Source organism: Rhyacophila brunnea, unplaced genomic scaffold (assembly GCF_057557595.1).
Source record: "Rhyacophila brunnea isolate RB1 unplaced genomic scaffold, BYU_Rbru_1.0 scaffold_11, whole genome shotgun sequence".
NCBI lineage: Eukaryota > Metazoa > Arthropoda > Insecta > Trichoptera > Rhyacophilidae > Rhyacophila > Rhyacophila brunnea.
Window position 1 is genome coordinate 13,549,744 of NW_028232763.1, and position 27,852 is coordinate 13,577,595.

The following is a 27,852-nucleotide window of genomic DNA, read 5'->3' on the forward strand; positions in this document are numbered from 1 at the left end:
ATTGCATGTTGTGAAATCTCAAATCTCTCCTGTTTTTGACGCCATATTGCTTTTGTTTACGGAAAGGCGGGTCACTAGTTTAATGATTTGAAATTACCGGGTGCCACTAACTTGATTTCATGGTGACTGTGGGGGAAACCCCTAGATTTCGATTTTCCTCATAGATTCTAACATCACGTGTATGAATAATATGGAAGTGGATAATAATAATATGGGAATTTCCCCCTGAAAAATCAATTATTTATTAATTGTCTTTATATACCTACACACCGACTAAAACTTCTTATTCGTTCAGGGGGTACCTAATTGCGCCTGTACACATGCATGGAATTACTTTTGTGCTTTGTGCTTATTTTAAACTCTCATGACAATAATTGTTTACACCTAAAAGTGCTCACTGTCTCTCCAATCTCATTCTTCAAGAGTAAGCGAGACGCGAGGTTGTCATTTTATACTACTATCTGACAGGTTGTATTAAAAATCGGAGCTCAAAATGAGTAGTTCGTTTTTTTACTGGCATGTTCTCTATCGCTCTACTGCGCAGGCGCAGATCGAAAATAATCTTGCTTGCGCGCAATAAATCATCACAATTTGGAATCTTACAATCTTGTTTGATTTATGCACGCAATCTTGCCAACTGCCGGATAATACATATTTCCCCATACATTATCTTAATGTGCACAGTAAATCTATGCACGTGTAAACGGGGTATAACACTCTTTCCTACATGCTCTGTGACAGTAGATATTTTTAGATAACGTTTTCTAGAATAGGACGTGGGTACGCACGTAGGTATATCATCAATAGTTTTATATTGTTATCCATGTAAGAAATATCTGCGATAAACCGTACTTATTCCAAAATATACGGGTTTATATTTATATATTTGAATGGTTTAAGAAAAATTGAGAGCCAACATGGTGGACAAGTAAAGACAAGAGCATGCAATACCGGTCTTCTGTTAACCGGTTTATCGGTTAATACAGTTGTAGTTCAATACCGTTTTCCAGATGAAAAAAATACTGATATTTCGGTAACTGAAAAAGAACTTACGTTTTAATGTAATTCTACACTCTTATTAGGAAACTATCTTTTCATGGACAATTCAGAATCAATTGTAGAATCCGAGACGGACTTTTCTTTAGCAGAAGTGTTCTGCTGTAAAATTAAATCTAGAGTTTTAGCGATCTTGACGTCTTCATTTGATGACGCCTTAAATTACAATATAATATTCTATATATATATATATATATATATATATATTATGTTTCTTAAGCGCCTATTCCAATTACACTTATAAATGAATACCTTTTTAATATGTGTGATAGTGTAATACATTTTATGAGTTTTAACATATTTACCGGTAAAATGGTATTTCCTTTAAGTTTTTACAGATTAACCGTTTTTTTTTTAAATTGAACTGCTGTGATTACGAAGACATGGCAGTTTGATAATGAACAACTTACAAGGGGATCTATTATGTTCAGGCCGACCAACTTCTTTACAGCATGTGCAGTATTTGTATAGCAGACAGAGTCGAATCAGATAGATTTAGTCGACGAATAGTGTTACATAATAAATGCTTAAGATTTTTAAGAATTATTTGTTGCAATGTCCCTCTTTGTAAAACACACGCGTTGTATCGTTATATCAAAGATTAAAGAGGGCTTTGCGGTTCCATCTCGCCCGCATCTATAAAAGAAAACATTCTCTGGGAGTCTTTCACAGGCTGCAACACTCTGAATGCTAAACAAGGTAAACGCCATTTATGTCCTTGAATATTTAACATATAACGTGTGCATACATATTAAAATAGTAAGGTGTATTTTCAAATAGTCGTCTATTCAATTCTAAACTATCCTAAACGCCAATTTTTCGAAATACGTTTTTTTACATCAATCGATTCTCTATGAAATTTCCAACATTTCTGTACAAAAGCATAGGATTATATTGAATTTAAGAAACAATTATTTTCATGCCACTTCTTTAGTAGGTATCCTAAGTGACATTATTTGCCAATGTATTTAATTTTTCATAAATTTGAAATTGAAAAAAATTCCCCAAAATTTATTGTAATTTGAAACACAAAAAATGATTTTTGAATATTTTGATATTACAGAACTAAATCGAATTAAGTATAGGTTCATAATTTCTAAATTTCGCTTTCCTGCACATTTTATGATTTGGCGTTTAGGATAGTTTAGAATTGAATAGACGATATCTATACATTTTTGTCATGCCAAATTCCAATTTACTCATTTTATACTGGATTTTTAAAACAAATGAATATAGCATTACTGTCATTTGAATTTCACATTGACGTAAAGTGGGCAAGGTGCATTTTATAAATACGCGTACAAATTAACTAATCATTAATAGTGATATGATAATGATGTTCCATATTTTTATTAAAACTAAAAATCGCACTGGATGTGTGGCAGGGTCCTCTAATGAAATAGGTCATAGATCTAGGGTTCGAATACCGCATCTGGCTAATTCACGTGTTGTTTTTTAATGTGTGTCTAATAAGAGCCAGAGCATGGGCATTTGTGAAAATGTTTAAGATCAATTATCTCTATCGTAAAAATCTGTAATTTCCAAATATCCAAATCTACTAATAGTAAGTAGTATAAGGTTTTAGAAGTAGAAAAGGTTTTCTTTAACGTATTTAGTGTACACGGAATTGCACAACATGATAAATGATAAAGTGCATGGTGGATATAACGCACAAAAAACTAAATACTTTGACATAATAAGAAACGCGAATTGGTACCTATACGATGCAACAGTTAAAAAAAAGAATATAATTGGGCAGTAGACGGCTCGGAAAAAGAGAACCGCTGGACAAAACTAGTCATCCAGTGGTATCGAAGACGAAGAAAACAGACGAATAGTAGACCTAGAGGCCTCTTGATCGTCGTAATAAGTTATGCGAAACTCCGTGGCATGGCAACACATTGCATGTAACCGAGAAGTCTGGAGAGGTCTTCATCCAGAAGTGCATTGATCCAGTCTAATAATGATTTTGGCTTATTATATAAGATGAGTCCAGTGAAGACTAACACAATGTTTCAATTAGCAACATCGTAATTAATCCACAAAAGTTCATATTGGTTATACTATTTTTATCGTATTGCTGCTTCAGTACCACACACATTAAGTATTGCAATACATATACTTATCTATATAATTCTTATACTTCTTAGTTACAACCATAAAAATCAATATTTTGTTTGTTGGCTTATTGGTCCTTTTCGAGGCGCGTCCTTATCATTCCCCTTAGGATATAAAACCACTTACAATATTCGGTTTAGGATTAACTACTATCTCTTCAACAGTTATTTAATGTAATATAGTAGGTACTTAATACATAGATAGAAAAGTTTTCGAATTACTTAGTAGGTACGTATATTGAGTACTTACTTGTTGAATCATGTAGCTTTTCTTCTTCAGTTATTAACACAAAGTACTACTAGTGATAGTCAAAAAAATAATCCCCAGATAAAATTCGATGAACAAGATTCACTTGTATATTCTATTCAGTTCTCAAAACACATAGGTACAAGGTACAATGATACACACTAGTGAAATGCGATGTTTTCTCATTTAAATTCTCGCATGTCTAAGCAGGCTCGCACATCTAAACTCGCTTCGTCTGCTGCACAGCCCTAAATCAAACCTTGGAACGTCTCACCGGTATTGCATATGAAGACCGCGCACATAGGCACCTAGCGACAGTCGCGCGTAACCTTTCGAAACGTGGATAATTATATGGGATACGGTGACCGGCGAGCCGGTAAAGGAATTGCCAATTCGTAGCGTGTAGGTATGTATGTACAGGCGGCTTCGACTCACAGCCCAAGACGCATACCATTTGTTACTAGCAGCATTAAATTTTTTTTTAAACTTAAAAATGGCATTCCACCAATGTGCGAAGCTCCATTTGGCAACGTGTGTTTTGTGAATAACGATGACGTCACATCGACGTATTCGACACGTTGCAGACGGACGAGTTTAGATGTGCGAGCCGGCTAAAAGATATGAAATAACGTATTATACTGGCGATAACAATACTTTAATGGGTCTCTTGTGGCTATATTTTTATGCAAAAGTAAAGCACAATAACAAACATGTTGGCTACCCATGCTATATTTATGTTCTTCTACTCTTATTCATATCATTTGCCTCATTATTGAGTATAGTGATCACTGACTGATCAGTGATCACTGAATTTACAGACGTTGCCAACAATATTCTTCCATCTAGACTAGAGCGATCCTGCGCTGATCTTGGTGCTTCAGTTATTGTTAATCCAGTCGCATTTTTCATGGTGTCACTTCATCTGAAAAGCGCACCTCAACCTTCTCATTTGATTATATTTTTGGAATGAAACCTTTTTACGTGCAGTAGGGTAAATCCCGCTGATGTGTAATCCAAAAAATGTGTCACGATAAACTAATGATTCTCGATAGTCGACACGATTTTTTGACAACTCACACCTCCCAAATACTGTCGAAAATTCCTGACGAGACATTGGTATATGCGCAATGCAATTCACAACACTCTATGTCAGTTTGATTTTGCGAGCAACTCGCCATACATTAACTATGTAGTAATTCTCTGTATAAGTTATGTAAGTTTCCTTGGGAAAAATGTGGCCGCCATTCCATTTTTGGCTGCAAATAAGGTTGGGAACCTTAGACTATAGATACATCTAGACGCCACACATTGCATTGCTAAATGAAGCTGCGTGTCGTGTGTTTGGTTTGTGGGCGAGCGAACGCATTCGTACACAAATGTTTGAGACCATAAACCATTTCGCTAGTGCTCGCCCAAAGTGCTCGTACTAGACGCTCAGAATTAAAATATAATTTTCTATTTTTTTTTTACGTTATATAGTATTTTTAAGCGGTGAAAATGCAACCATTAGGTAAAGATATCCATAATTTAAGTTATTTTAAAGAAACAGTAGGTCACTGATATTAAAATATATACTAATATACAAATAAATTATCACGACCATGTATCAACTTACCTATGAAACGTAATACTATCTTCTTGCTTATCAGTACAGCTACCACATTTTAATACAACACACATAACCATCTTTTCTACTTAATTAACTAAAAATATTTACCACTGACTTTATGTTAACACACAAAGAATCAATTTTAGCAACACGCGCTCGCAGGTTATCGACGCTTAGTTAAGCAACAAACTACGATTTGGCGGCGACACTACAGCAAATCATCTCACACATCTGTAAACCATTTATCTTACTCTAGCGCGTGTCGCAGAGATTATAGGGTGCCGAATACTTTCTCACTCGCACTTATGCATCGTTTTTGTTCAGGCCTTGTTGGGAACCAATTATCTTTGGATCTTAGGATGTAACTAATACACACGACTTAATTCGTACCATTGCCATGTATTATATTCGTTATACGGTTATCATTCCATGACGATATCGCAGAGTAGTTTGCTGTCCTATCTTCCAGTGGCCGTGCTATATTTAGCGAGCTCCGCTTTCCTTTTTCTTTTTAATGAACGCCAAGCAGGCCGGAGTAAATAATTTTACGGCGCCCTTCACACATTCACGAATGCACTTCGAAAAAAACCGTAATGGTTATCATGCATCAAAAGAGCACTCGGTGCATCCGTTTTTATAATCTGCGGATATTCGTAAACCGATGCACTTAAAACTATGATTCTGTGGTTTCTTTTTGATCATCGCTCAGCGTGCGGTCAGATATTGAGTCTAAATTCATCCATTTTAAATAAACAATCACGCGTTTCTAATATTTTGGTAGCTTTTAGATACCTACTGAAATAACGTAATGTATGTATTATTTACTTATTTATTTATTTAAAAAGACACATTGAGCACATAACAAATTATTAATTCAAGCCGTTCACAGCATGACATTTAGAATAATAATTACAAGATAAAAAGAACTTTCTACGTTTTTAAAATTCCTGTCGAATTATTATGCTCAATATGCTCAAACTTGTACTTGATATGAAATAAATAAAAAACAAACAAAAAAATATAGAATACTGAAATGCCATTTTGACATTTCATTTTGATTTCCATAGTAACGCACGTATATATTAATAATTTGGTTGCTAGGACCACCCCCTTAACAACCAATAATCTTTTACTTTTTACGGATTTTTCTGAAATAACTTTCCATACAAAACAGAATTAACTGAAAATGAATTCAATTCTGCTTAAAGAAGGCTAAAAGTAATAAAAGAATGCATTGGCATAGCAAAAATTTCAAATGTCTAGCTAGTCGGGAAGTTAGCTAAAAATCGATTGCAAGATTTGTACTGGACAAACAACCACCGGACAAACAAGAATACGAGCTAATAAAAACGTTGTAAAAACTACAGGTAAATCAACTTAGCAAAGAAATAAAATAAATTAAAACAACATCGCTAAAAATGTCTACATCCCTAGGGGGTGCATTGACCAGCCGCACAGCCCTCGCTATTGGTGCCTGGTGAGCATGGGATGAGGAAACAGCGTTCACCCAAAATAGGTCATGGCTACTTATTGTATCTACTTAAATAAATTCATAGTGCTAAAGTGATTGGGCAAACATTACAGGCGTGCACACAAGAAGCGGGTGGGGAGATATTCGGTTTCGGATCCCCCCCCCAGCCCACCCAGGAACAAAAAAAACAAATTATTTAGGTGAATGGAATATTACTTCATCGTGACTCGGGTGATTTGGCTGTCGAACAGCCTTCTCAACGGGATGATGCAATTATCTGTGGCATCCAATATTTGCTCTAAATTATGACGTAGGTGTGTCTAAATGAACAAGGCGGCGTGGACGACACAAACGGACACTAACTATCATAATAATAATTATGTCTTTTACTTTATAATAACTTTATATATTCTTTAACATTCTGATACATATTTGAAGTAAGTATAATTAATTTGCCTCAGCACTAATATTTTTTTTGTACCAGTACACAATGTCCTATAGGAGTGGGGGTGGACGAATACGGTGCTGATCGTTGTTAAATTATTAGTAATTTATTATTGTAGATATTATAATGTATTATTTTAATTAACAAAAAGTGCTCTCGAAATGTCGCATTTTTCGCGTTTCACTGTGACTTGCTAAATAACATAACTTATGGACGGTACCTAATCATCGTACATGTTGGTACAAAACAAACACTCGATCCTAGGTCCATCCGCTTTATAGTCGGCGGATTAAATCGTCGGGTCGTTCAAGAGATGGATTCGTCTGCCGATTAAAAGGTTGTTCACTCGACTATCGAAATTTGTATTCCATCAGCAAAATGAAAATGGCGTTTTAGGCACCTTGCCAAAATGCCTTTCAAGTGAAATATTGGCGTTACAACATACCTCTGGAATTGATTTTACAAAAAGAATATTCCGCAGAAAAATGTCGGATGTCGTCATCATCACAAATGAGATATTTTAATAGCCATTTGTAAAATAATTTATCTCTGCGAACCAGCGATAGATTTACTAGATGCAATACCCATGAGTAGGGATTGCAACACCGGTATTAAAAATCAGACAATACCAATATAATATTCGGTACCTACTGAAAGTTGAAACAAAATGTATTAATTAACATAAAAGGTTGAACAAGACTATTCTTTTTAGTTTAATTCCATTACCCTTGGATATCATTGACAAGCAATGACACGTGCAGATTTGCGAAATATATTTGCATTATAGATAGTTACCTACTTCCTTAATTTAAAATTTATCCTAATATTTCGCCAGTCGCTAGCAGGTTTTAGAAGTTGTCAGGTGTGTGTTTTTAGATATATATTTATGAAATCGTGGTAAAATACCATTCGTTTAGTAACCTCAGCCATAGAGCGAATATTCTTTCATGCCTAATTTTTCGATTTTTATCTACTAATAAGTAAAGAGTAGTTTATATAATAAAAAATAAATATGATTTCGTTGGACAAAAAAGTGAACAACATTGTTGAACAACATTGTTTGGTTTTACTTCTTACGGGATAAAAGTAAAGATATTGCTAAGTATAAAAAGTGCAATAAACTAATAAAACAGGTGGAATTACCAGTGGCTCAAAAACATAATATAAACAAGAATACTTCATAATATAAATTGATTGAAAGATTATTCGAAGAAGAAAGTACCAATAGTTCAACAAATAGGTATCTGGAAACATCAGCATCTCTACCATATCTTACCGTTACCTATTTTATTACAACTCGTATTCTTATTTGTCCGGTACAAATCTTGCAATCGATTTTTAACTAACTTCCTGACTAGCTAGACATTTGAAACTTTTATAATATATCAGAACATGATGCCAATGCATTCTTTTAATACTTTTAGCCATCTTTAAGCAGAATTGAATCATTTTCGGTTAATTCTGTTTTGTATGGAAAGTTATTTCAGAAAAATCCGTAAAAAGTATAAGACTATTATTGGTTGCTAAGGCGGTGGTCCTAGCAACAAAATTATTAATATATACGTGCGTTACTATGGAAATAAAAATGAAATGTCAAAATGACATTTCAGTATTCTATATTTGTTTGTTTGTTTTTTATTTACTTCATATCAAGTACAAGTTTGAGCATATTGAGCATAATAATTCAACAGAAAATTTAAAAACGTTGTATATAAAAAGTTCTTTTTATCTTGTAATTATTTGAGGGTTTACTTTTACATACATGTACCGATTTAGATATTTTGTTCTAAACTATTAGTATTTTAAAAAGATTTATATACTTATAATATATATATATATATATTGGTAGATACTGTTTTTTATATATTTCACTAATACCGCTATTTACTTAATAGGAAATGCAGAAATACCGGTATTGGCATTTTCGTTCGGTATTGCAATCCCTATATTATAATATGAGCACAAACTTACAACATTTTTCATTCTGATTTTAAAAATCTAGTCAACTACATAATTTCGAAATATGTCCTTTGTTCGGTGCTTTGAATATTTCCATGATAAGTACCTACTTAAGCACAAGATATAGTTTTTTTTTATTAATTATTGTGTGTCTGTTTCATTGGGTGAAAGTCAAAAACTGCTAGACCAGGTTCCGATGTTAGGATATTATAAAACTTCTCGAAAATAACGCACTTGCAACAATTCATCACGAGTTTGTAAAGTGGTTAGATATATGCGGGAAGAGGGGCGCGTGTCTTCATTCAATCATTGTCGACCGCGCCAGTTCTCTCGACCCCTCAGACAAGTGTGATGCTAACTTAGGTACGTATCTAAAGTATACCCATTGAATATTCATAAAAATAGAACGGCTGTGTAGATGAGCGCGTACATAGATGCAACCGTTGTGTATGTCATTAATTTGAAAAATCAGATTTAATCAGTCTATTTTTTCTACCATATATAACTGCCTTTTTAAATTCCCGTATTTTACGCGAACGAAGTCGCTGGTTTTGCTAGTAAAAATGCATTATTTCTATGTACCTATCGCAACTTTGGCCTCCCTATCTCTAACCAGACGGTTTCGCGTCAAAAACCTTCCTAGCGGATCGATCTAAATCCATTAGTTGGACATAACCAGCCCATATAAGTCAGGGAATTTTGGTACTTCATGTTATGTTCAGTAAATTCCTCGTATGGTAGATATATCTACTATTATTATGTAAGAATAGACTTCGAAATTCATTAATTCATCATGGCGGCAGGGTATTAAAGACAACATAATATTATACATCGGTAAATAAATTAAAACAAATCCACATTATCAGAAACAGTTCTCACTAGAAAGTCACCAGGAGAGTCTCCTCAATTTGTACCATTGAGTTTTCATTAGTTTAGGTTTAGGTAGTGCCAGAAAGACCCTTGGGGATGGCATATAGGTATCAACGATATGCTCAACGGTTTGACTTTGGATATATTCGTACGCGGATTAAACCCTACTAATATAATATTTTACGTATACGTATCGGGTATTCCCTCGATCTATTACCATACCATTAGATGGGAGTTCCTCACCCTAGACACTTACCTCATTCCTCTTCAAGCTCATAATTTCTATGAAATATTTTCCGACTTCCAAATTGAGCATGCGCTCATTTCAAGTTAACGGTTTAATAATTTATAAGTAAGTAAAAAACCTAAAACCGCGAAATTGGATTTTACCGTTGGATTGTTTCTGACATTGCAACATTCCCTCGAAATTATTGTTAGCATGTTTCTGCATCAAAAGTGTAGTAAACTGCAGTAGACAACATTTTACTCCATTAATGACATTAGAACAGTAGAAAGTTAATATAAGTGGTACGCCGTAATCATAATCATAATATTCATAATATTATAGTTTATGCAGTTCTTTATTGTTTTAAAGTTCTATTATAAAATATCAGTTATCGCTTTTTAACTCTGCATTGTTTAGTTGGCGCGTTTGAAAGTATGCGTTATTTATTCAAGGCATAAAAACATCAAACACTTACCATTAGATGACGCCGGATATCCTTGATAATATGATGATGAACCGTCAAATTAAAATTCAACTGAGCCCTCATCAGAGCTATAGTTCCTTATTTGTTATGTTACAAGTGCGTAGGTGTTTTGGCTTTGGTGTAACTTTCAGGGGTGGCCAACCTTTTGCATACCATGCGTAATTTTTTTCACAGAGGAGTTCAGATGCGCTTTACAACTCAAGCACCTTTTTTACCTTCTTACGTCCACGGTTGGGGTTGGAAAATAGGTATAGGGGTAAGATCTGCTTCGCTTAGGGGAGGAAAAGGAATAACTCAATCACGCAATTAAATTAATTAATTTATGCCAGTTCCAAAAACACACGTTTATTGTAGTACCAATCTACAATAGTCAGAAATGATCTCTTGGACGAGAGGGTGATCGCTGTTGTGGACCCTGCTGATGGTGCTACAGTTGCCCGAGAGTCTCGTTTGGTGAAGATAACTCTGAACCACAGTTGTTGGATGTGATGAGAGAGAGAGAGAGAGAGAGAGAAAGAGCTTTGAGCGGGATGGAGCACTGAGAGCTTTTGAGCGTTTGGATTTCGCTAGTTTTCCAATTTTTGGTGTTAAATTTGTTACTGAGAGCAGCAGAGAATTCTTCAAATATGAATCAGATATTCGCGACTGTGTTTTGCTTTTGATCAATTTCATGGATGAAAATGGTTATTCACATCTGTATGTCGATCCAAAGCGACATATAACTTTTTGCAAATTTTCTTCGCTCTGGGAAATGTTCACAGGGTAATGAACGCTAGAAATTAATTATGTTAGAAGTATTTTGATCTGGAAAAAGCTCATCAAGTTTCGATTTTGTTTTTAAATCAATCAGTTCCGTGTGTATGTTACTAGGCATCTGCATTACATTTTGTTCACTAAGTGAAAATGGGTAAACTGTCAAAAAATGGGACGAACTGATGAGTAAGAAGGCTACGTTAAAGTTCCCACCACCACCCGTCATATATGCACAGCCGTGGATATGCACGGCCGCTTTCTATGACGCTTTAAAGGTGTCTGAAAGAAGTGATTTTAAGTGCTCATTCCGTCCCGAGACGGAGCCGCACGGGATTGATGCTGCAACCATGCACCGTAGTGCTTAAAGAAGAAAGTTAAGATATTTTTTTTTTGTTTTTTCGATTGGCTCTGCTGTCCGCTGACGTTAAGCGCTTTGTGTACCCGCATACTGAGTGTCACGAATTGAAATGGATGAGTCTACAGAAGACTCGGGACTATCCCGCTCCCCATACGACGCTGCAAATTTCTCAAATGCCGCAAAGTTGGCCTCGGATGCTATCAGATCTCCATGACCAATTGGGCCCGTGTGAGGAAGGACCCTGGCAAACAGCTCTGCTCGTTCGAGTTCCATAAGCGGGCAATCCCAGAGGATGTGTTCAACATCTTGGTGGTTATGCCCGCAGGTACAACGCGGCCCATCTACTACCAAATGACTTGAACTGAAAGCACTCAGGTGTTGGAAATATGAAGATGGATCCAGTTATGGCGCCTACTTTAAAAGAATAAGTAACGGCACGGTTTGGCCGCCACTGGTGTAACATGTCGGCGAAATATGGTTGGTTAGATGGAACCATAGACTATAGATACATCGATGGAACTGATAAAATATTCTACGCGTGTCTATAACAATAATATCAAGTAGATATTATTTGGCCACTAAAAATTAATTGATGATTAATTGTATGTGTATACATTACCTTACTAAGTATCGTTCAATTTAGTTGTCTTTAGTTTCGTTTTTTAATTGAAACTTCTTTATCCGGAATAGCGTAATATCGCATGACAGAAAGCCATGCTTGGCCGAAATTCGTCAATCGTGTACAGCAGGGGTAGTCAACCTGTCTCTACCGCCCACTAGTGGGCGTTCCAGCTTTCATGGTCGGCGGTAGGGGTTTTAAAAACATATATATCTAAATATGTGGAAAATGATTTTCAGTTTATTGATACCTTTCCCTACCTCATATCTTGTGGAATCCAGTATTAGTTTCGCAGCATCAGCCTCAGGGATCTCATTAATAATTTAATTAAATAAATGTAATTTCGTCAGACTTCACGCTTATATGTGTGCAAAGTATAAATAAAAAGATAGATTTAACAACAGTAAGTTGTTTTATAAAGATTTATTGTGCCAAACTTTGCGAAAGTCTGACATAAAGTATTTGGTAAGTAATTATTATTAATATGCTTTAACTTGCTGTAACTCGGTTTTATAAATTTTATTAAGTAAAGTTACTTCCCTACTTTATAAATCACCATTACTGTGGAACCGGTGGGTGATTAGAAAATTTTACTACTAACATATGCAAAAGAGGGCGGTACTTAGGTATAAAAAGGTTGACTACCCCTGGTGTACAGTATACAACAATGATGTTACAAAGAATCAGCTAATTTGCTACGTAAGTATTATCATATATCACCCATAGTAGGTTACCTAGTGATTTCCAATATGTATTTTCACTGAACTGGTTAAATGCTTATAGTTTTACACGTACCTATAACTTATCACATGACCAGTTGCTTTTCTAAAAATAAAATCAGACAATTCCCTGTACATATGCGTATCAACGGAGGAAAGGAAACGAGGGTGGATTTTTGTATTTTTTTTAATAACCGTTAGCCCAGTCGCACATAGAAACTCGTCTCAACTGCAACACATCCAATATATCGATGTGATTTTGTTGTCATTCACACAATACATGTTACTTAATTTACTACCGCACATAGCACCGGCATTCGTTTCAGCTAGCTGCATGACGTCGTTTCCCGGAATGGTCTCACACGTACTCGCTGAAGAGAGTTGCAACATTGCGCGCGGTTTCGATCTATGATTCTATGACTATGCCGGTCAGAACGATTTTCTATGTGCGACCGGGCTTCTTTAGGTGCCGTGGAAAAATCATGATAGACCAACAGAATGTTTGGAAACTCCTGCCATACTACCGTAACTATGGGTTTATCGTAAATTTATGTTAATACTCTTTTGTGAAAGAATTAAATGCTTCTCCAAACTACCCATTATTTTTAAGAGCCCTTTTTTAAATACTCTTAATCGGACTAAATGACATAATGACTAGGTATCGCTGGGCAACACTGCTGCCAATATATTTTTACTATTGCCTAAGTAATTAAGGCCAAACTCTGCTATAAACGTTTTAATAGATACAACATATTATAATTACTTTAATAGTAATAATAGGTTGATAATGTATTATTAATTATAATCCTATTGTACTATATCTAATTTATTATGTCATTCTTTTAGTAAGTATTTTTATTTTTCATAATTGTAGTTCAGGGACGTCGTTTATTAATATTATCAACGATTTGCCAGTGATTCTTAACCGCTTTTGCTTTGATACATTTTATAAAATCTCTAGATATCTGCCACATATTAAAGTTAGAGGGGTAAATTATAAATGAAATAATTACAAGATAAAAAGAACTTTTTATATTAAACGTTTTTAAAATTTCTGTTGAATCATATAAACTTGAAAATTCTATGTATAAATATGTACTTTTTTTGTACTTAATAGAAATACTGAATAAATATAGAATACTGAAATGTCATTTTGACATTTCATATTGATTTCCATAGTAACGCACGTATATATTAATAATTTAGTTGCTAGGACTCCAGACCCCTAGCAACCAATAATGGTGTCGAAATAACTTTTCATACACAACAGAATTAACTGAAAATGAATTCAATTCTACTTTAAAAGTATTAAAAAAATGCATTGGCATCGTGTTCTGATATATTCTAAAAGTTTAAAATGTCTAGCTAGTGGGAAGTTAGTTAAAAAATCGATTGCAAGATTTGTACCGGACAAATAAGAATACGAGCTAAGAAAAACGATGTAAAAACACTAAGTATATAGTGACATAATTAAAGAAAATGCTATCATTTTTCATTACCTACTACCTATATTTGATATGTCTGCGTGGTTATGTGTAACAAATACACCCATAAATACTGATAGCTTTTTTAGAGCCGCTGGCGAAAAAGATGTCCATCTTCGCGTAATCCACTGTCAACACTTATGTATTATTCGTATAACTTTCGCTTATGAGCAGACCAAATGATCAATGTTTAAGTTTATCTCGTATTTCTTCACACTCGATAATTAAACCTTGTCTCAGCCTAACCCAGAAGGCATATTGGCAGAGAAGGCTTGGATGAGATCTTGGCAGTTCGTTTGACAGTAAACTGTCGTCGTGGGTTTGACAATAAACTGAGACACTGTCGTAAGTTTGGTTTTTTTTCCATATTATTTACTTCGACCGCATGTTTCAGAATCTTGAAAGTGTAAGTACAAGTATGCAGTAATATAATATTATACACCGCTATGAAAAGCGCAGTGCCTACTGAGCAAGTACTTCATAAGTAATTTGCAATGGGTCGTCCCGACGTCTGGCTCCGCCGCGCGACGCATCGGCATAGCCTTATTATGCCAGACCGTTCCCCTCACACCACCCCCCCAGGGTCCACGTGCAACCTTCTTGCATATTCATTTTTGCAATATCTAGTACCTTTCTCTAGTTCTAGTATCTTTACCTTATCATAACTAAGTAACTGTTAATTAAGTTAGCATATACTTAGGATTCCGTAAAAATGATAACCTAACATAATATATTAGATTCTACAGATTAAGTGTATATACAATAATTAATGCTTATATGCGATTTGACTCATTCGGTGATCGAATGAAATTTAATGATCAGACATTTTTTAATAGTAAGTATTAGGCCCGTTTCAGATGGGACACCGGTGTCGCGCTCGATATAATATCGGAGGCTTTTGTATTCGAATAAAGGGGCTTTTGTATTATGTTTAGTTAAGTTATGTTAATGAGTCAACGCATAATTTCGCGTTATAAATTAGAACATAAAACTGGCTGCGGTAATCAAATCAAGTGCATCGGCGGCTTGAGAACGTAGCGGCCGACGGAAAAGTGTACCAGACACGCGTTGACTCATTAACTCTGGGGCTTTCATAAACATAATAAAAAGGCCCATTTATTCAAATACAAAGGTGTCCTATATTCTATCGAGCGCGAAACCGGTGTCCCGTCTGAAACGGGCCTTAGTCGACGTATTGGTAAGTATAAAATATTATGACTGTTTTAAAGCATCAGAAAAATATTTACTTAAAGAAGTCGCATCCTAATTGGTATGGTTATTTTATTTAACATATATGATCTAATTATTCTAATTGATATCTGTAACATGTTATATTATTAAATTTAACAGTTGGTATGCGTGATTCACGACTGTTACACTAACCATTCCCTATTTTACTACCTACCTACTTATGCAGTTTAATTTTGTGAATAACAGATGCACGGTTACTTGCAGGCATGCAACATACTAGAATAGCTAAAATATCTAGAATTTCCCGCCGAATTGGTCTCTCTCTTATTACTTGTACATCCGCTTTGGCTTCGATTGCATGAAGTTATACCAACCTCAGCGCAATCTTTTTCTCCCGACGTAAAAGAAAAAAGTCGTCGAAATAATTGGTTTCTTCCGCCGGGAAATTTTAAAATGTCTGCTCAAGACACGTAATCGTTCATTTCATACCCTTTTATTGAAATGGGTAGACATCTAGGCAGTTTTTGTATCGACGTTTCTTAAGTCATGACTGAAATAGACATTATGAGGTGTATTATTTAATACCCAATCGTACGTGGTACATTTATAGATTGTATATTAAAAACCCAGTAGCAGTACTGACACTCTACAGGAAATTCAGTGTAGATATTATATGGCTATTGACTTTGTATTATATTAAATATCTAGAAAATTATTGATTCTATTGTAGACATTTTCCACAAAACGGATTAATAACATAGAAATAAATGCAAAGCCAGTCGCAATAGAGAAAGATTTTGGAGCCGAATTTTGTTTATGACTTGATGACGGTAAGGCCACAAAGTGCTTGAACTACAAAGCCTCGTAAATGTCCTGAAATATTGAATGCGCGTTTAGATTTCATGACAAACTTCAATCCATAGCCACAGACGTAACATATTATTCTTTAACACGTATTTAAGTTTATGGAATTGTATCTTCATACAGGCACGTCCAGAAGGTAACCTACTTCCCTTATTTTTGTGTTACCTGGTATTGACGTACTGCATTATCATTGAACCTTTTCCATAGCTTTTCTTTATGTGCCATATTAAGTCTCCCGACGATTAGCAAAACAATGAATTCACAACATAAAATGTAATAAACCAAAAAAAAAGTTTTTAATAAACGATATATTTTTGAAATGATATCCAAAAAAATTGCGCTGCATGCGATATTTTTATACGGGTAGAATAAAAGCGTACGAAAATATTGAGAATGATGAATATACAATTTTATACATCTGGCAGAGCACCTAATAATTGCTAACGGTACTTACACCTGTTGGGAAGTTCTGGCTTTAACACATAACATGTGAAACTTTGTTGCCCCGGACCAAGGTTTTGAAGCCGGGCTATTTTTATTATTCTATGACCCGGCCCAAAGAACACAAAGTGCACGGCAGAGACAGTTCTAAAAATACTTATTAAATGATCGCAAAGAATACGTGACAAATTTTAATGCATATTATGAGACAGGTGCACCCATTGAAAATAACGTATTCTTTAACACGTGCTTAAGTTTATCCCATATTTCTCCACTCTCGAGATGCATAGTCTGCTGTATCACACCTGGATGGGTAAGCCCTAGGGGCGCCAGGTTATATGAAAGTATGCTGAAGCAGGCAAGTATGGTGAGGCAGGCTGGTAATCAATTTGCGGCAAAATTTCCACGTTAACATTATATTATATGGGTACGTTATAATGACCAAAGGAAATCCTCCGTGATGCCATGCATTTTTTTTTTATCGCGTCGCTATTTATCGTAAGTTGTCGGATATTGTTGGCCTGCTTCATTCAGTTGTATGAGAAAGCCGATACCTTGCCCCTCTTTTTATTTAATACCTCTATTGGTAAGCCAGTACCCATTAAGTTTGTATTCCCTGCATAGGACATTCTCAATACACTTACCATTTCCGTAACGTAATCAGGCCATTCTTGCGTGACCATGGCCATTCACTGCAACCAAACATTATAATTGTCGGACTTTTGAATGCTTAAGCCCTTAAACGGTTTTACATGTTAACTAATTTGTTATAATTTGACAGTGTTTTTTCATTACTGCTAATAATTGTACATATCATTGTACAGCGAACATACTTACCTAATTGTTTTATTATATTCATTGTATGTAGCGAATCTACTAAAGTGACGTGCGTGACGCGAGGCCAACAACCCTATCGACACTTTAATATTATGTACTAATGCAAATGGGCGATCGTAAAATTCATTAATATTCATATTCTCTACTTCCTCATTTCCTATTTTCAATGTCTAGTTTCCTAAGCATTGACGTCTAAATTGATTCACAAGAATAAAAATGTCGGTGTGCAAAGAAATAACTATTCAATTCAATTCGAATTACCACGTGTCGCTTTGGCGTAGGTAAATAGTAGTGTTGGAAGTTAAAACCGCCATCTATAACTTTAGGGTATCTATCATATTATTATATAAATCCTAAAATTGAATAATTTACTATATCTGTGGTTTGTAATCGGTTACGTCATGTAAATTGTATGTATGTACATATTACATTTCCTCTTAGCACAGTTCAACGTGAGTTGTCACAATTGACAGTAAATATATACGTCATATATATTATATAAGTAACTATTTTTTTATACAAAGAATAATTCACAAGATTTAAGAATGTAATATTCTAAGTATTGAACATATTACATAATTTTGAAAACACTTCTGAGAAAATGTATTATAACCAATAGAAAAAATCTTTTTGAAAAAAGTAAGACACCCCGCAGGAATCGAATCTGCATCTTTAGGGTATATATAAGCATGGGCCCCATAGGCTAGGATCTTTTGCGGGCCCCCTACCTATCGCTAAGAATAAAGGCAGTGTGACGCTCTACAGTAGTGTTTTTCTAATGGTGTACGCGGTAAAATTAATGTGTACCTATAGTCAGTGTTTTTTTTGTATATTTTAATACATCCATTTGAATTATGGAGTTGTCGAGCATCAATGCACAATTAAAATTGTATCGTACAACCACATAACTTAAAATAATAACACTATCGAAGGAGAATAGCGACTTTTTTTGCTATTAAAGCAAATTTGTGATGTGTGTCTATCTTTCTTATCTGGTCAACTCGCCACGCCGGTCCCCTCCTGAGCTCGGCACCCCAGGCTAGAGCCCTGTCAGCCCCCCCCCCCCCTTGTGGGGTCATGTATATAAGTATTATTTTTAATACTAAAATATGCCTAGAGGTCCAATGACAGTAGTGTAGTTTTAACAGTAGTGTGTTTAGCATATGAAAATGCAGAGATTGCGCTGGATCAGCTACCTATATGATGATATGTGTTATAGCATGCTTTGACGAGGCTGCTATAATTAGTCCAAAATTAGTAATTAACGATCTGATCTTATTAAAATACTTTATTTATTAGAAAATTTGTATAAACAAGTATAACATACATAATTTAACCGTATGAGATCTCTAACAAGAGTCCCGTTATATTGGCTAGGTGCTCAATATATAGGTTGAATACGGAATAGACATTTGTTGTATTTGCGATAATTCACACGGCTAATAATTCCCCTAATCAACAGATTATACACAATAACATCATAACTATCGACCCCATGATACATCACAATTTATATTATTATTTTCGACAACATTATGGGAACATACATACTCTTTGAAACCACCCAATACATCTAATCTATAATCGGTAATTAATCTAAATGATATCCCTTATTTATTGATAGAAAAACATCCGTTTGCAATATAACATATTATTACTTTGGGAATTTGGTCAGTTATTGACTTACATTAAATCATATTATATAATATGTGATTATATTGATTTGCATCTTATATCTAATAATATTTTATAACAGTATGTACTACCTAATGAATCGTTCACAAGTTGAAAGTGTACAATAATTTAACCGCTAGTGTTGAATGGTTTGTTCACTGAAACGATACAAAAAATGGCGCGAAGTTACTTATGAAGAATGATACAAGATGTTAGCAGTCGTTAATTAACTATTACAATTAATTAATTCTTAGGCTTACAAGTGGCGCGTAAATCATTGAAAATACAACGTAATCAAATACGCCAGCGCACACTGGATTTGACGACGCATTGTGCCCGCCTGCCCCATGATTCATCGTTTTTTGGCTTCTCAGCGATACGAATTAACGAAAATACAACGTAGTCCATTCATTGAACACGGCAAGCAAAATCACGCTCCTGGCAGCGTCGTTGATAGACGGGCGAGAAGCCATTATTTAATAACAGTGAACTCTTTGTTTAGTTATTGCGTGTCCGATATTTCGCTGGTATAATAATGTCATCGTGAATATTAATTACAAGCCCCGAGAAATTTAATAATATTTTTATTGCTTTGTTATAAGAGACGCTGATAATAATAATCATTTTGTGCTCCTTGAGCCCCTTATTACATAGGTGAAGGGTAATGCGCGGGTGGGAGGGGGCCTACTTCGTAGAGAGCGCATCGAGCGCCGCGTTGGTGGGCTTTATGCCTTATAGAAAAAATTAAACACATGTGCTTTAGCAATCGCTGTTATATGAGATGATCTTACCATACATATTTGATATTATAATACAGTAATCGGAAATTTTAATAGGATTAATACTGAAATGTAGCACTATTATGTGTGTTACTGATTGCATATTAAATTACATACAAGGTAGTATTATTTCGTAATATCAATAATATGTAACAGATACGTTTAAAACACTGTTCATTCCAATTGAACACATAAGTACAGAAAATAACGCAAGTGGACATTTGATATTTAAAAGTATTTATTCCTTGCATAATAAAAATGACAGTGCAAAACTGCATGCACGTATTAATTCTTGAATTCCAACACAATTTTTTTTATTAATGGCGGTGATGCATTTTTAATTCTCTCAAACAGGTGCAGTACCTACCTATATCAGTGCATTGGCAGGATTTCGTTGTAAAATATTGCCAACACTTACGTGCATTAAAAAAATAATACTTAAATAATGTAGATAGGAAACTACTGTAACGTTCTCTTAACGATGGTAATAAATTCCGTCCGTTGCGGTTATATCAAATTGGGTTACCGTAAAATATTGACAATATTGAGTACTGTCGGTAAAAGGGAAATGCCAATTTTGGCAACATAAATAAGTCTCATACGGTGGAATGCGATGCTCTGTTTGTAATGCGCATTTATAATTTATGACAGACAAACGAAATCTGACGAATTCTTATGTATGTGCCTACTGGATAATGTTATCGATTTTGAAAATAATAACAATTTAATTAGGTGAAATATTAGTAATACTGGAAATAGACAATATATTAAGGGGGCGCTGAAGAGCTCGACATTCAAATATAATTCAGTATGAAAAGGACCTCGGCGTCGTAACTACGTTAATTTATATCGATCTTTTCGCAAAAATCACTAATCATCGGAGATTTTATTTCAAGATATTGATATTGTCTGCCGCGCGGAGCATTATTATTATTTTATGAACACCTGCGAGATGAAGCCGATCAGAAAACAGGGCTGTCAAAATAATATTAAGCATTAATATTTTTAAAATGTTAATTTCATCATAGTTTTTAATCAAACCTGTGCAAGTACGTACTGATAACTTGGGTGGATTTTGTAGCAAACATACTATTGATATATATACGGGTATATTAGTATTATAACCCAATTCAAATTGAACATAGGTTGATACTCATGATACTCAAATACTATTATAGTATGTTTATGATTTCGAGAAAATAATACGATGGTATAATTAATCCATATCAATTATTTGAAAACATTACATTCGCACTTTGCAAAGATAACATCAAAATGTGTATATACTTATCTAAATGACGAATGACATGCATGAGTGAGCACGGCTGAAAGCTTGGAAATGTGTTTTTTTCTATATCAAAATCTTTTAATTGTGTATTATTTTATAACAAATTCAATGCCAACTTCATATAACTAATAAAAAATACTGTTTGTTTCTACGAATAAAAAAAGACAGGAAGGAAGATGTGTACAAATCACGGCAATCAGAAAGGCCGGCAAATATGGCCGACAATGCGTGATACACAATCATAAAATACACAAAATTACAAACACATTCGAAGTTTGCCGCACACGTACAGACCACGTGATATTTGTTTACGCAAAATCGTCGCTTTTCAAAATGACGAATTTGATTGCCAGATTTTACTGCGATGAATCAGTATGTTCCTTCTTGTCTTTTTTTATTCGTAGGTTTGTTTACTATGTACACCGAGAAATTTCTATTTATAAAATCGGAAACGAATTTTAAAGAAGAGTTTTGGAATAGGTATAATGCAACCAAAACTGGAAAAAATTCTATCATGGGTGTTGACTTCCTGAATTAGTTAACCCCAGGTCCATGCCACTACGTGAACCACAGTGGATATTAAGCCATTTCCACACTGGCAACAAGTTGCTGGCAACCTCATTAAATTTTACGATACTTACCATAATTGCTTAAGAAATTTTACGATAATCATCATAATTATCGTAAAATCTAACGAGGTTGCCAGCAACTTAACTTGTTGCCAGTATGGACCCGGCATTAGATGCACAAAACTTAAATAATAGATATTATAAATAAAAATTTAAAATTATAATTATTTATGATTTATGTCTTCGACAGCCCTGATGAAATAAATGTGAAATATGAGTCTGATCAGTCATAGAGCGAATTTATTGACACAAACAACTTTCACACGACCTTTTTATATTAACTAGTAGACCAGATATTATGGACCACATGTTAAAAAATCATATTTTCAATTCTCAAGGCCAATTCTGTAGAACGTCCTCTTAAGATGGTGGAGTGCATATTAACTGAAATAGTTTCAGTTTAATGAGCGGGGTAACCTCAGATGACATTACAGTAACGGGTGTGTTAATGTGTCATATAATGACTTTTTCAAGGCGGAGAACGCTAATACGTTCCATACAATATCTGTTGCACAGAATTTTTAATCTATGAATAGATGATCTTGTTTTTTAATGTTAATAAAGTTACATCTTCAGTAAATTCATACTAGTGACGAAGACTCCATTCTAGGCGATTATTTAAATCCTACCTTCTTATGAAATAAATATAAATTTAAAGACATTTCGTGGTTAAGAAAATATCAACAGAGATGTGTATTCTCTAAGCAGCGGAACCATCCGTCTCAATTAGTCCCAGTATAGTCCGGTACAGTATAGTCCCCATTAGTCAAGTTGTCCACAGTAAAAACCTTCTTTCTCTGATTTACTGAACCAAAACTACCAGTCTCCAGATTATCTGATCAACAACGACAACCGAAAAATTGCAGAATGCGTATTATACAAAGGTATTGTCAGCGGGGGTATCTTTATTTCGAGTACCTGGATGATTTTTTGAAAGATTTGTAAGAATTATTTATAAGCACTGTATTTCTGCTACCAATTCAACATCCCGTTCTTGTGTATAAATTGTACATAGGTCAAGGGCGTCTGAAACCCGCGCGTTCTCTTTCTGACTCAAAATCGTACAGAATAATGTAGAACAGTGGATAATACTTTGATAAGCATAGTTATCGTGATACATTGATATACTACTAGATGAGCAGTTCCCATACAAGTGTCATTTTAAAAATGTACCACAAAAGATATAACGAATATCGTCTTATAATATTTCCTTGTAGGTATAATGCGTTAAGACCGTTAACATGGATTCCCGAATTTCACCCGTATTGCCCTGGCTGTAAAACTAAATTTGCGTTCTTGGAATAGTGAACCTAAGGGTGCTGCAACGCAAAACAGACAGAGCAAGTCGTCATGCGCTGACTATTAGTTAGAGTAAGATGCAAGCTAGACCGGGCTTACTCAGTAAGTTTTAACAAAGGCCGACTCGCTGAAAATCGCGCGTCATTTTAAGAAGCATATGATTCATCCAGTAGTATATCAATGTCGTGATACCTAATTGAGATTCCTCGATTTTTACATTCAGTCAAGTACTGTTACATTTGTGGCTAGATTCTTATTTCAGCGTCACATCCGCCTTTCCACTAATGATCGAAACCAGGTACACATATTCGTCCACTGCTTCTTGATATTGGAGAGTATTAGCTTCAGAGTATATTAGGATATTATTATAAAAAATATCAGTGGCGAAGGGTGGAGGTTAGGCTATGGAGATTCGGCAAAAAAGTGCACACTTTGTCAGTCAAACTTATTCTTATGTTTTCATTGAACTAAGAATACAAAATGCAGTAGTTTTGATTAGTTTGTTAAATTGTACTAAACCGTGCCTAAACCAAATCATAATAGATAAAAAATTACAAGATAAAAAGAACTTATTACTGAATCATATAAACTTAACTTGACTAGCTTAAATGATCAAAAAATTGTATTTGATAGAAATAATACTGAAATGTCATTTTGACACTCATATTGATTTCCATAGAAACGCACGTATATATTAATAATTTCCTAGCAACTAATAATAGTGGATTGTATCACGGATTTCTTCCGAAATAACTTTTCATACAGAACAGAATTAACTGAAAATGAATTTAGTTCTACTTAAAGTTGGCTAAAAGTATTAAAAAATACATTGGCATGGTGTTCTGATATATTATAAAAGTTTCAAATGTCTAGCTAGTCGGGAAGTTAATTAAAAATCGATTACAAGATTTTTACCGGACAAACAACCACCGGACAAATAAGAATACGACCTAATAAAAACGTTGTAAAAATATTCCTCTATCTATAAAATATCTAAAACGATATGTGATTTAATGGCATATTTTTATCATAATTTTATCTATTATGGTTTGGCTTAGGCAGGGTTTAATTGAATTTTAAAAACTAACTTAAACCATATGCAATATGTATTCTAAATTCAATGTAAACAAATAAGTATGACTGACCTTCTTATGAAATAAATATAAATTTAAAGACATTTCGTGGTTAAGAAAATATCAACAGAGATGTGTATTCTCTAAGCAGCGGAACCATCCGTCTCAATTAGTCCCAGTATAGTCCGGTACAGTATAGTCCCCATTAGTCAAATTGTCTCCAGTAAAAACCTTCTTTCTCTGATTTACTGAACCAAAACTACCAGTCTCCAGATTATCTGATCAACAACGACAACCGAAAAATTGCAGAATGCGTATTAAACAAAGGTATTGTAAGCGGGTGTTAGTTAGAGCGTTAGTGTGCAATATTTATATAAGATCTCCACAGCCTACCTTCACCCTTCGCCACTGAGAAAAAGAGTATTACGACTATGCGTTAGAATAATAACATTATGTGGGAAGCTTGCATGTTCCAATATCATGAACCCATCCCATGAACTAATTAACATTATTTTCAACGGATTATAGGAATTTCATAACCGCCCGTTTAGTTAGGTATTGTTTCATTGCAAAACTTTCTATCTTCAAGCTCGCGGTGTCGAACTATTCAAATAGAAAATTCATAGCGGAGCTAATAATTTAATTATGTAACGTCGAAATAATGTCCCACTGATAATGTTATATAGAGGTTTTTTTTAAAAGTTTATTTTTGATCGCGATCCCCCAAGGATTCTAAAGCTTCAGAGGGGGCGGGGCTAGTTCGTAGATACAATTTTATTAATATAATATTACAATTATTATAAAATGTATGTGTGAGTAGGCAACATTATTTACGTTTCAGATTATGTAATATTGTAATAATTATTGTCGATACTTGTGGTGTGGTAGAACTGGTTGTAACTGTTGATTTTGTGAGCCATCTCTTTCCCGAATTACAACAAATGTTTATTTTCCATCAACCAAGTGATCAATATATTTTATAAATTATTATGTATTACCACCAAGTTAATAAACGCTCGAGTCTTGAAAGTATAATTAATATTATTTACTAGTAGCGAAGGGTGGAGGTAGGCTGTTAAGATCAAGCACATTTGTTGGTCATACGTATTTGTTTTTATTGAACTAAAACTACGATTTACAAGTGGTGTTTGTTAGTTTTTAAATATCAATTAAAGCCTGGCTAAACCATACCATAATAATTTTGGTATATTTTGGGCGATAAGACAAAATTGTGCATACTTTTTCATTCATACTTATTTGTTTTCGTTGGATTAATAATAGGTACATGTTACACATATTATTATTGGTTATTTTTTTTAAAGTCATTAAGCCCTGCCTAAACCAAACTAATAGATAAAAAATATTATTATTCCATTAAATCATACATAATTTTGGATATTTTATAGATAGACGAGTGTTTTTTTACTATTATCTATTATAGCTTGGTTTTCGCAGGTTTTAATTGAATTTAAACAACAGCTAACCAACACCGTCGATAAATTATTGTAGTCTTAGTTCAATTAAAACAAATGCGTTTGACTGTCAAGGTTTAGTGTTTAGAGTTAACAGCCTACCTCCACCTTTCGCCATTGGTATTTACCTACCTATATGTTTTAATTTAAGAATAGCGTCTCACACATTAATTACATATATTTAATGTAGAGCAATTTTATGTGAGTATGTATAAAAGCTGTTTTTAATAAAATAAGCAATTAATTTCAAGCATTCTCACCATCTTTTCTTTCTGTCCCTCTCCCATTCCCAGCATTGCCAACCCCCTTTGGCAACAAATACAAAACGTTGCTGGCTGTAATAATCCGAGACTCGGCGGAAGCAATTTATTGCCATGACAAATAATTTATTTTAAACGTTAACTTTCAAGTCAAATTTTGGGTTCGTTGTCTCTGGTTCAGAAAATACGAACGTATTGTTTGAAGTTTATCCGGTAGCGTTTCGATTTATCGTGGCCATATTGTCTATCTTTTCTATGGTTCGTCAATTTATCGGTTTCATTGAAGCGTAATCTTAAAAGGAATTAAGCGCAACCCACATTGAGGTGCATGTCGCCTACTGTCACGCTGTCGCGGCGAAACTTTAGTCTATGGTTTCGTCATTTTGCAGAATATTTTGAACGTGCACCATCTCCGTAAATTCAATGAAGAATGACACTGATGAAGAGTGCCTACTATAATGCATTAGTAATTTGAATCATTATTCATGCTAATTTCAATTAATTTTAACAGTTTCTACGTGTGCGTACGTTAAAATTACTTTTGACATGACATCCATAGATAATATTTTGAATAGAACCCAACCTGCACACCATAGATAATAGACAACATTCTCATAGAAAATACATAGTGCCAACCGCTAAAAACATAAAATCGTGGTTTTGACATGACATTCGAAAATTGTAGGCATGTGGAATATGATAAAAACGTTCAAAACGTCATGCAGGTGTCGATGCAGTGCAGTTCAACGTGAGGTGACCTCATTGTTGTTTTAGTGATTACGGCCGATGTTGCCAACTGACAATGTTCGTTTAATTTAAAGGTTCAAAATGTGCTACGGGATGGGAGTATCAGTCTGATAAAATTTTAAACATCAAGAACAACGACATTACACAATTTTTTCCCGTAGCGGCAGCCCGTGACAGTAGGCGACATGCACCATGTCATGCACCTCAATTTGGGTCGCGCTTTAATCGACATTATAAATTGTCACCATGGTGACTCCAGGCAGGCTCTCGTCAACCGTTTGCCTTATTTTGACCTAACCTAACCTAAAGTATATGGTAGTCTAATTCAATAATGTTTAAAAAACATTCATTATAATATGTGATATGTACATCTATCTCTCTTCGTACCCTTTGCCTCATTGCTAAGGATGGTAGATCACTAAACTTAGAGACATGGCAAAACAATCTCATTTCATCCTTCTTCCTTCCTGTTTTACTACAGTGGTGTGGGATGGAGGTAGACTGTTCAGATCCAATATAAATAGTGAACACCTTTTCAGTCATACTTATTTGTTTTCGTTGAATTAAAAATGCATAATATTACAGATGGTGTTTGTTAGTTTTATAAAATTCATTATACCCTGCCTAAACCAACCAAACCATAATACTTAGATAAGAGATATTCTTCTATCTAAAAAATATCTTAAATTATGCCATCAAATCATACCTAGTACTTATATAATTTTAGATATTTTATAGATATACGAATATTTTTTACTATTATTTTTTTCTCAAGAGATGAGAGACCAGATGTTCGGCCATGCCATTCTGTTCCAAAATAGTTTTGTAATCACACCTACTATGCTTGATGTATTTACGAAATTACCGAAAAGCCAGAGACA

At 34.4% G+C, this 27,852-nt stretch overlaps 1 protein-coding gene across 2 annotated transcripts in view; it reads left to right on the plus strand.

Moving 5' to 3' along the window:
* The window catches only part of Dscam1 (Down syndrome cell adhesion molecule 1), a 275,607-nt gene that overhangs the window by 25,829 nt on the left and 221,926 nt on the right, over nucleotides 1-27,852 (plus strand). The window lies entirely within an intron of this gene.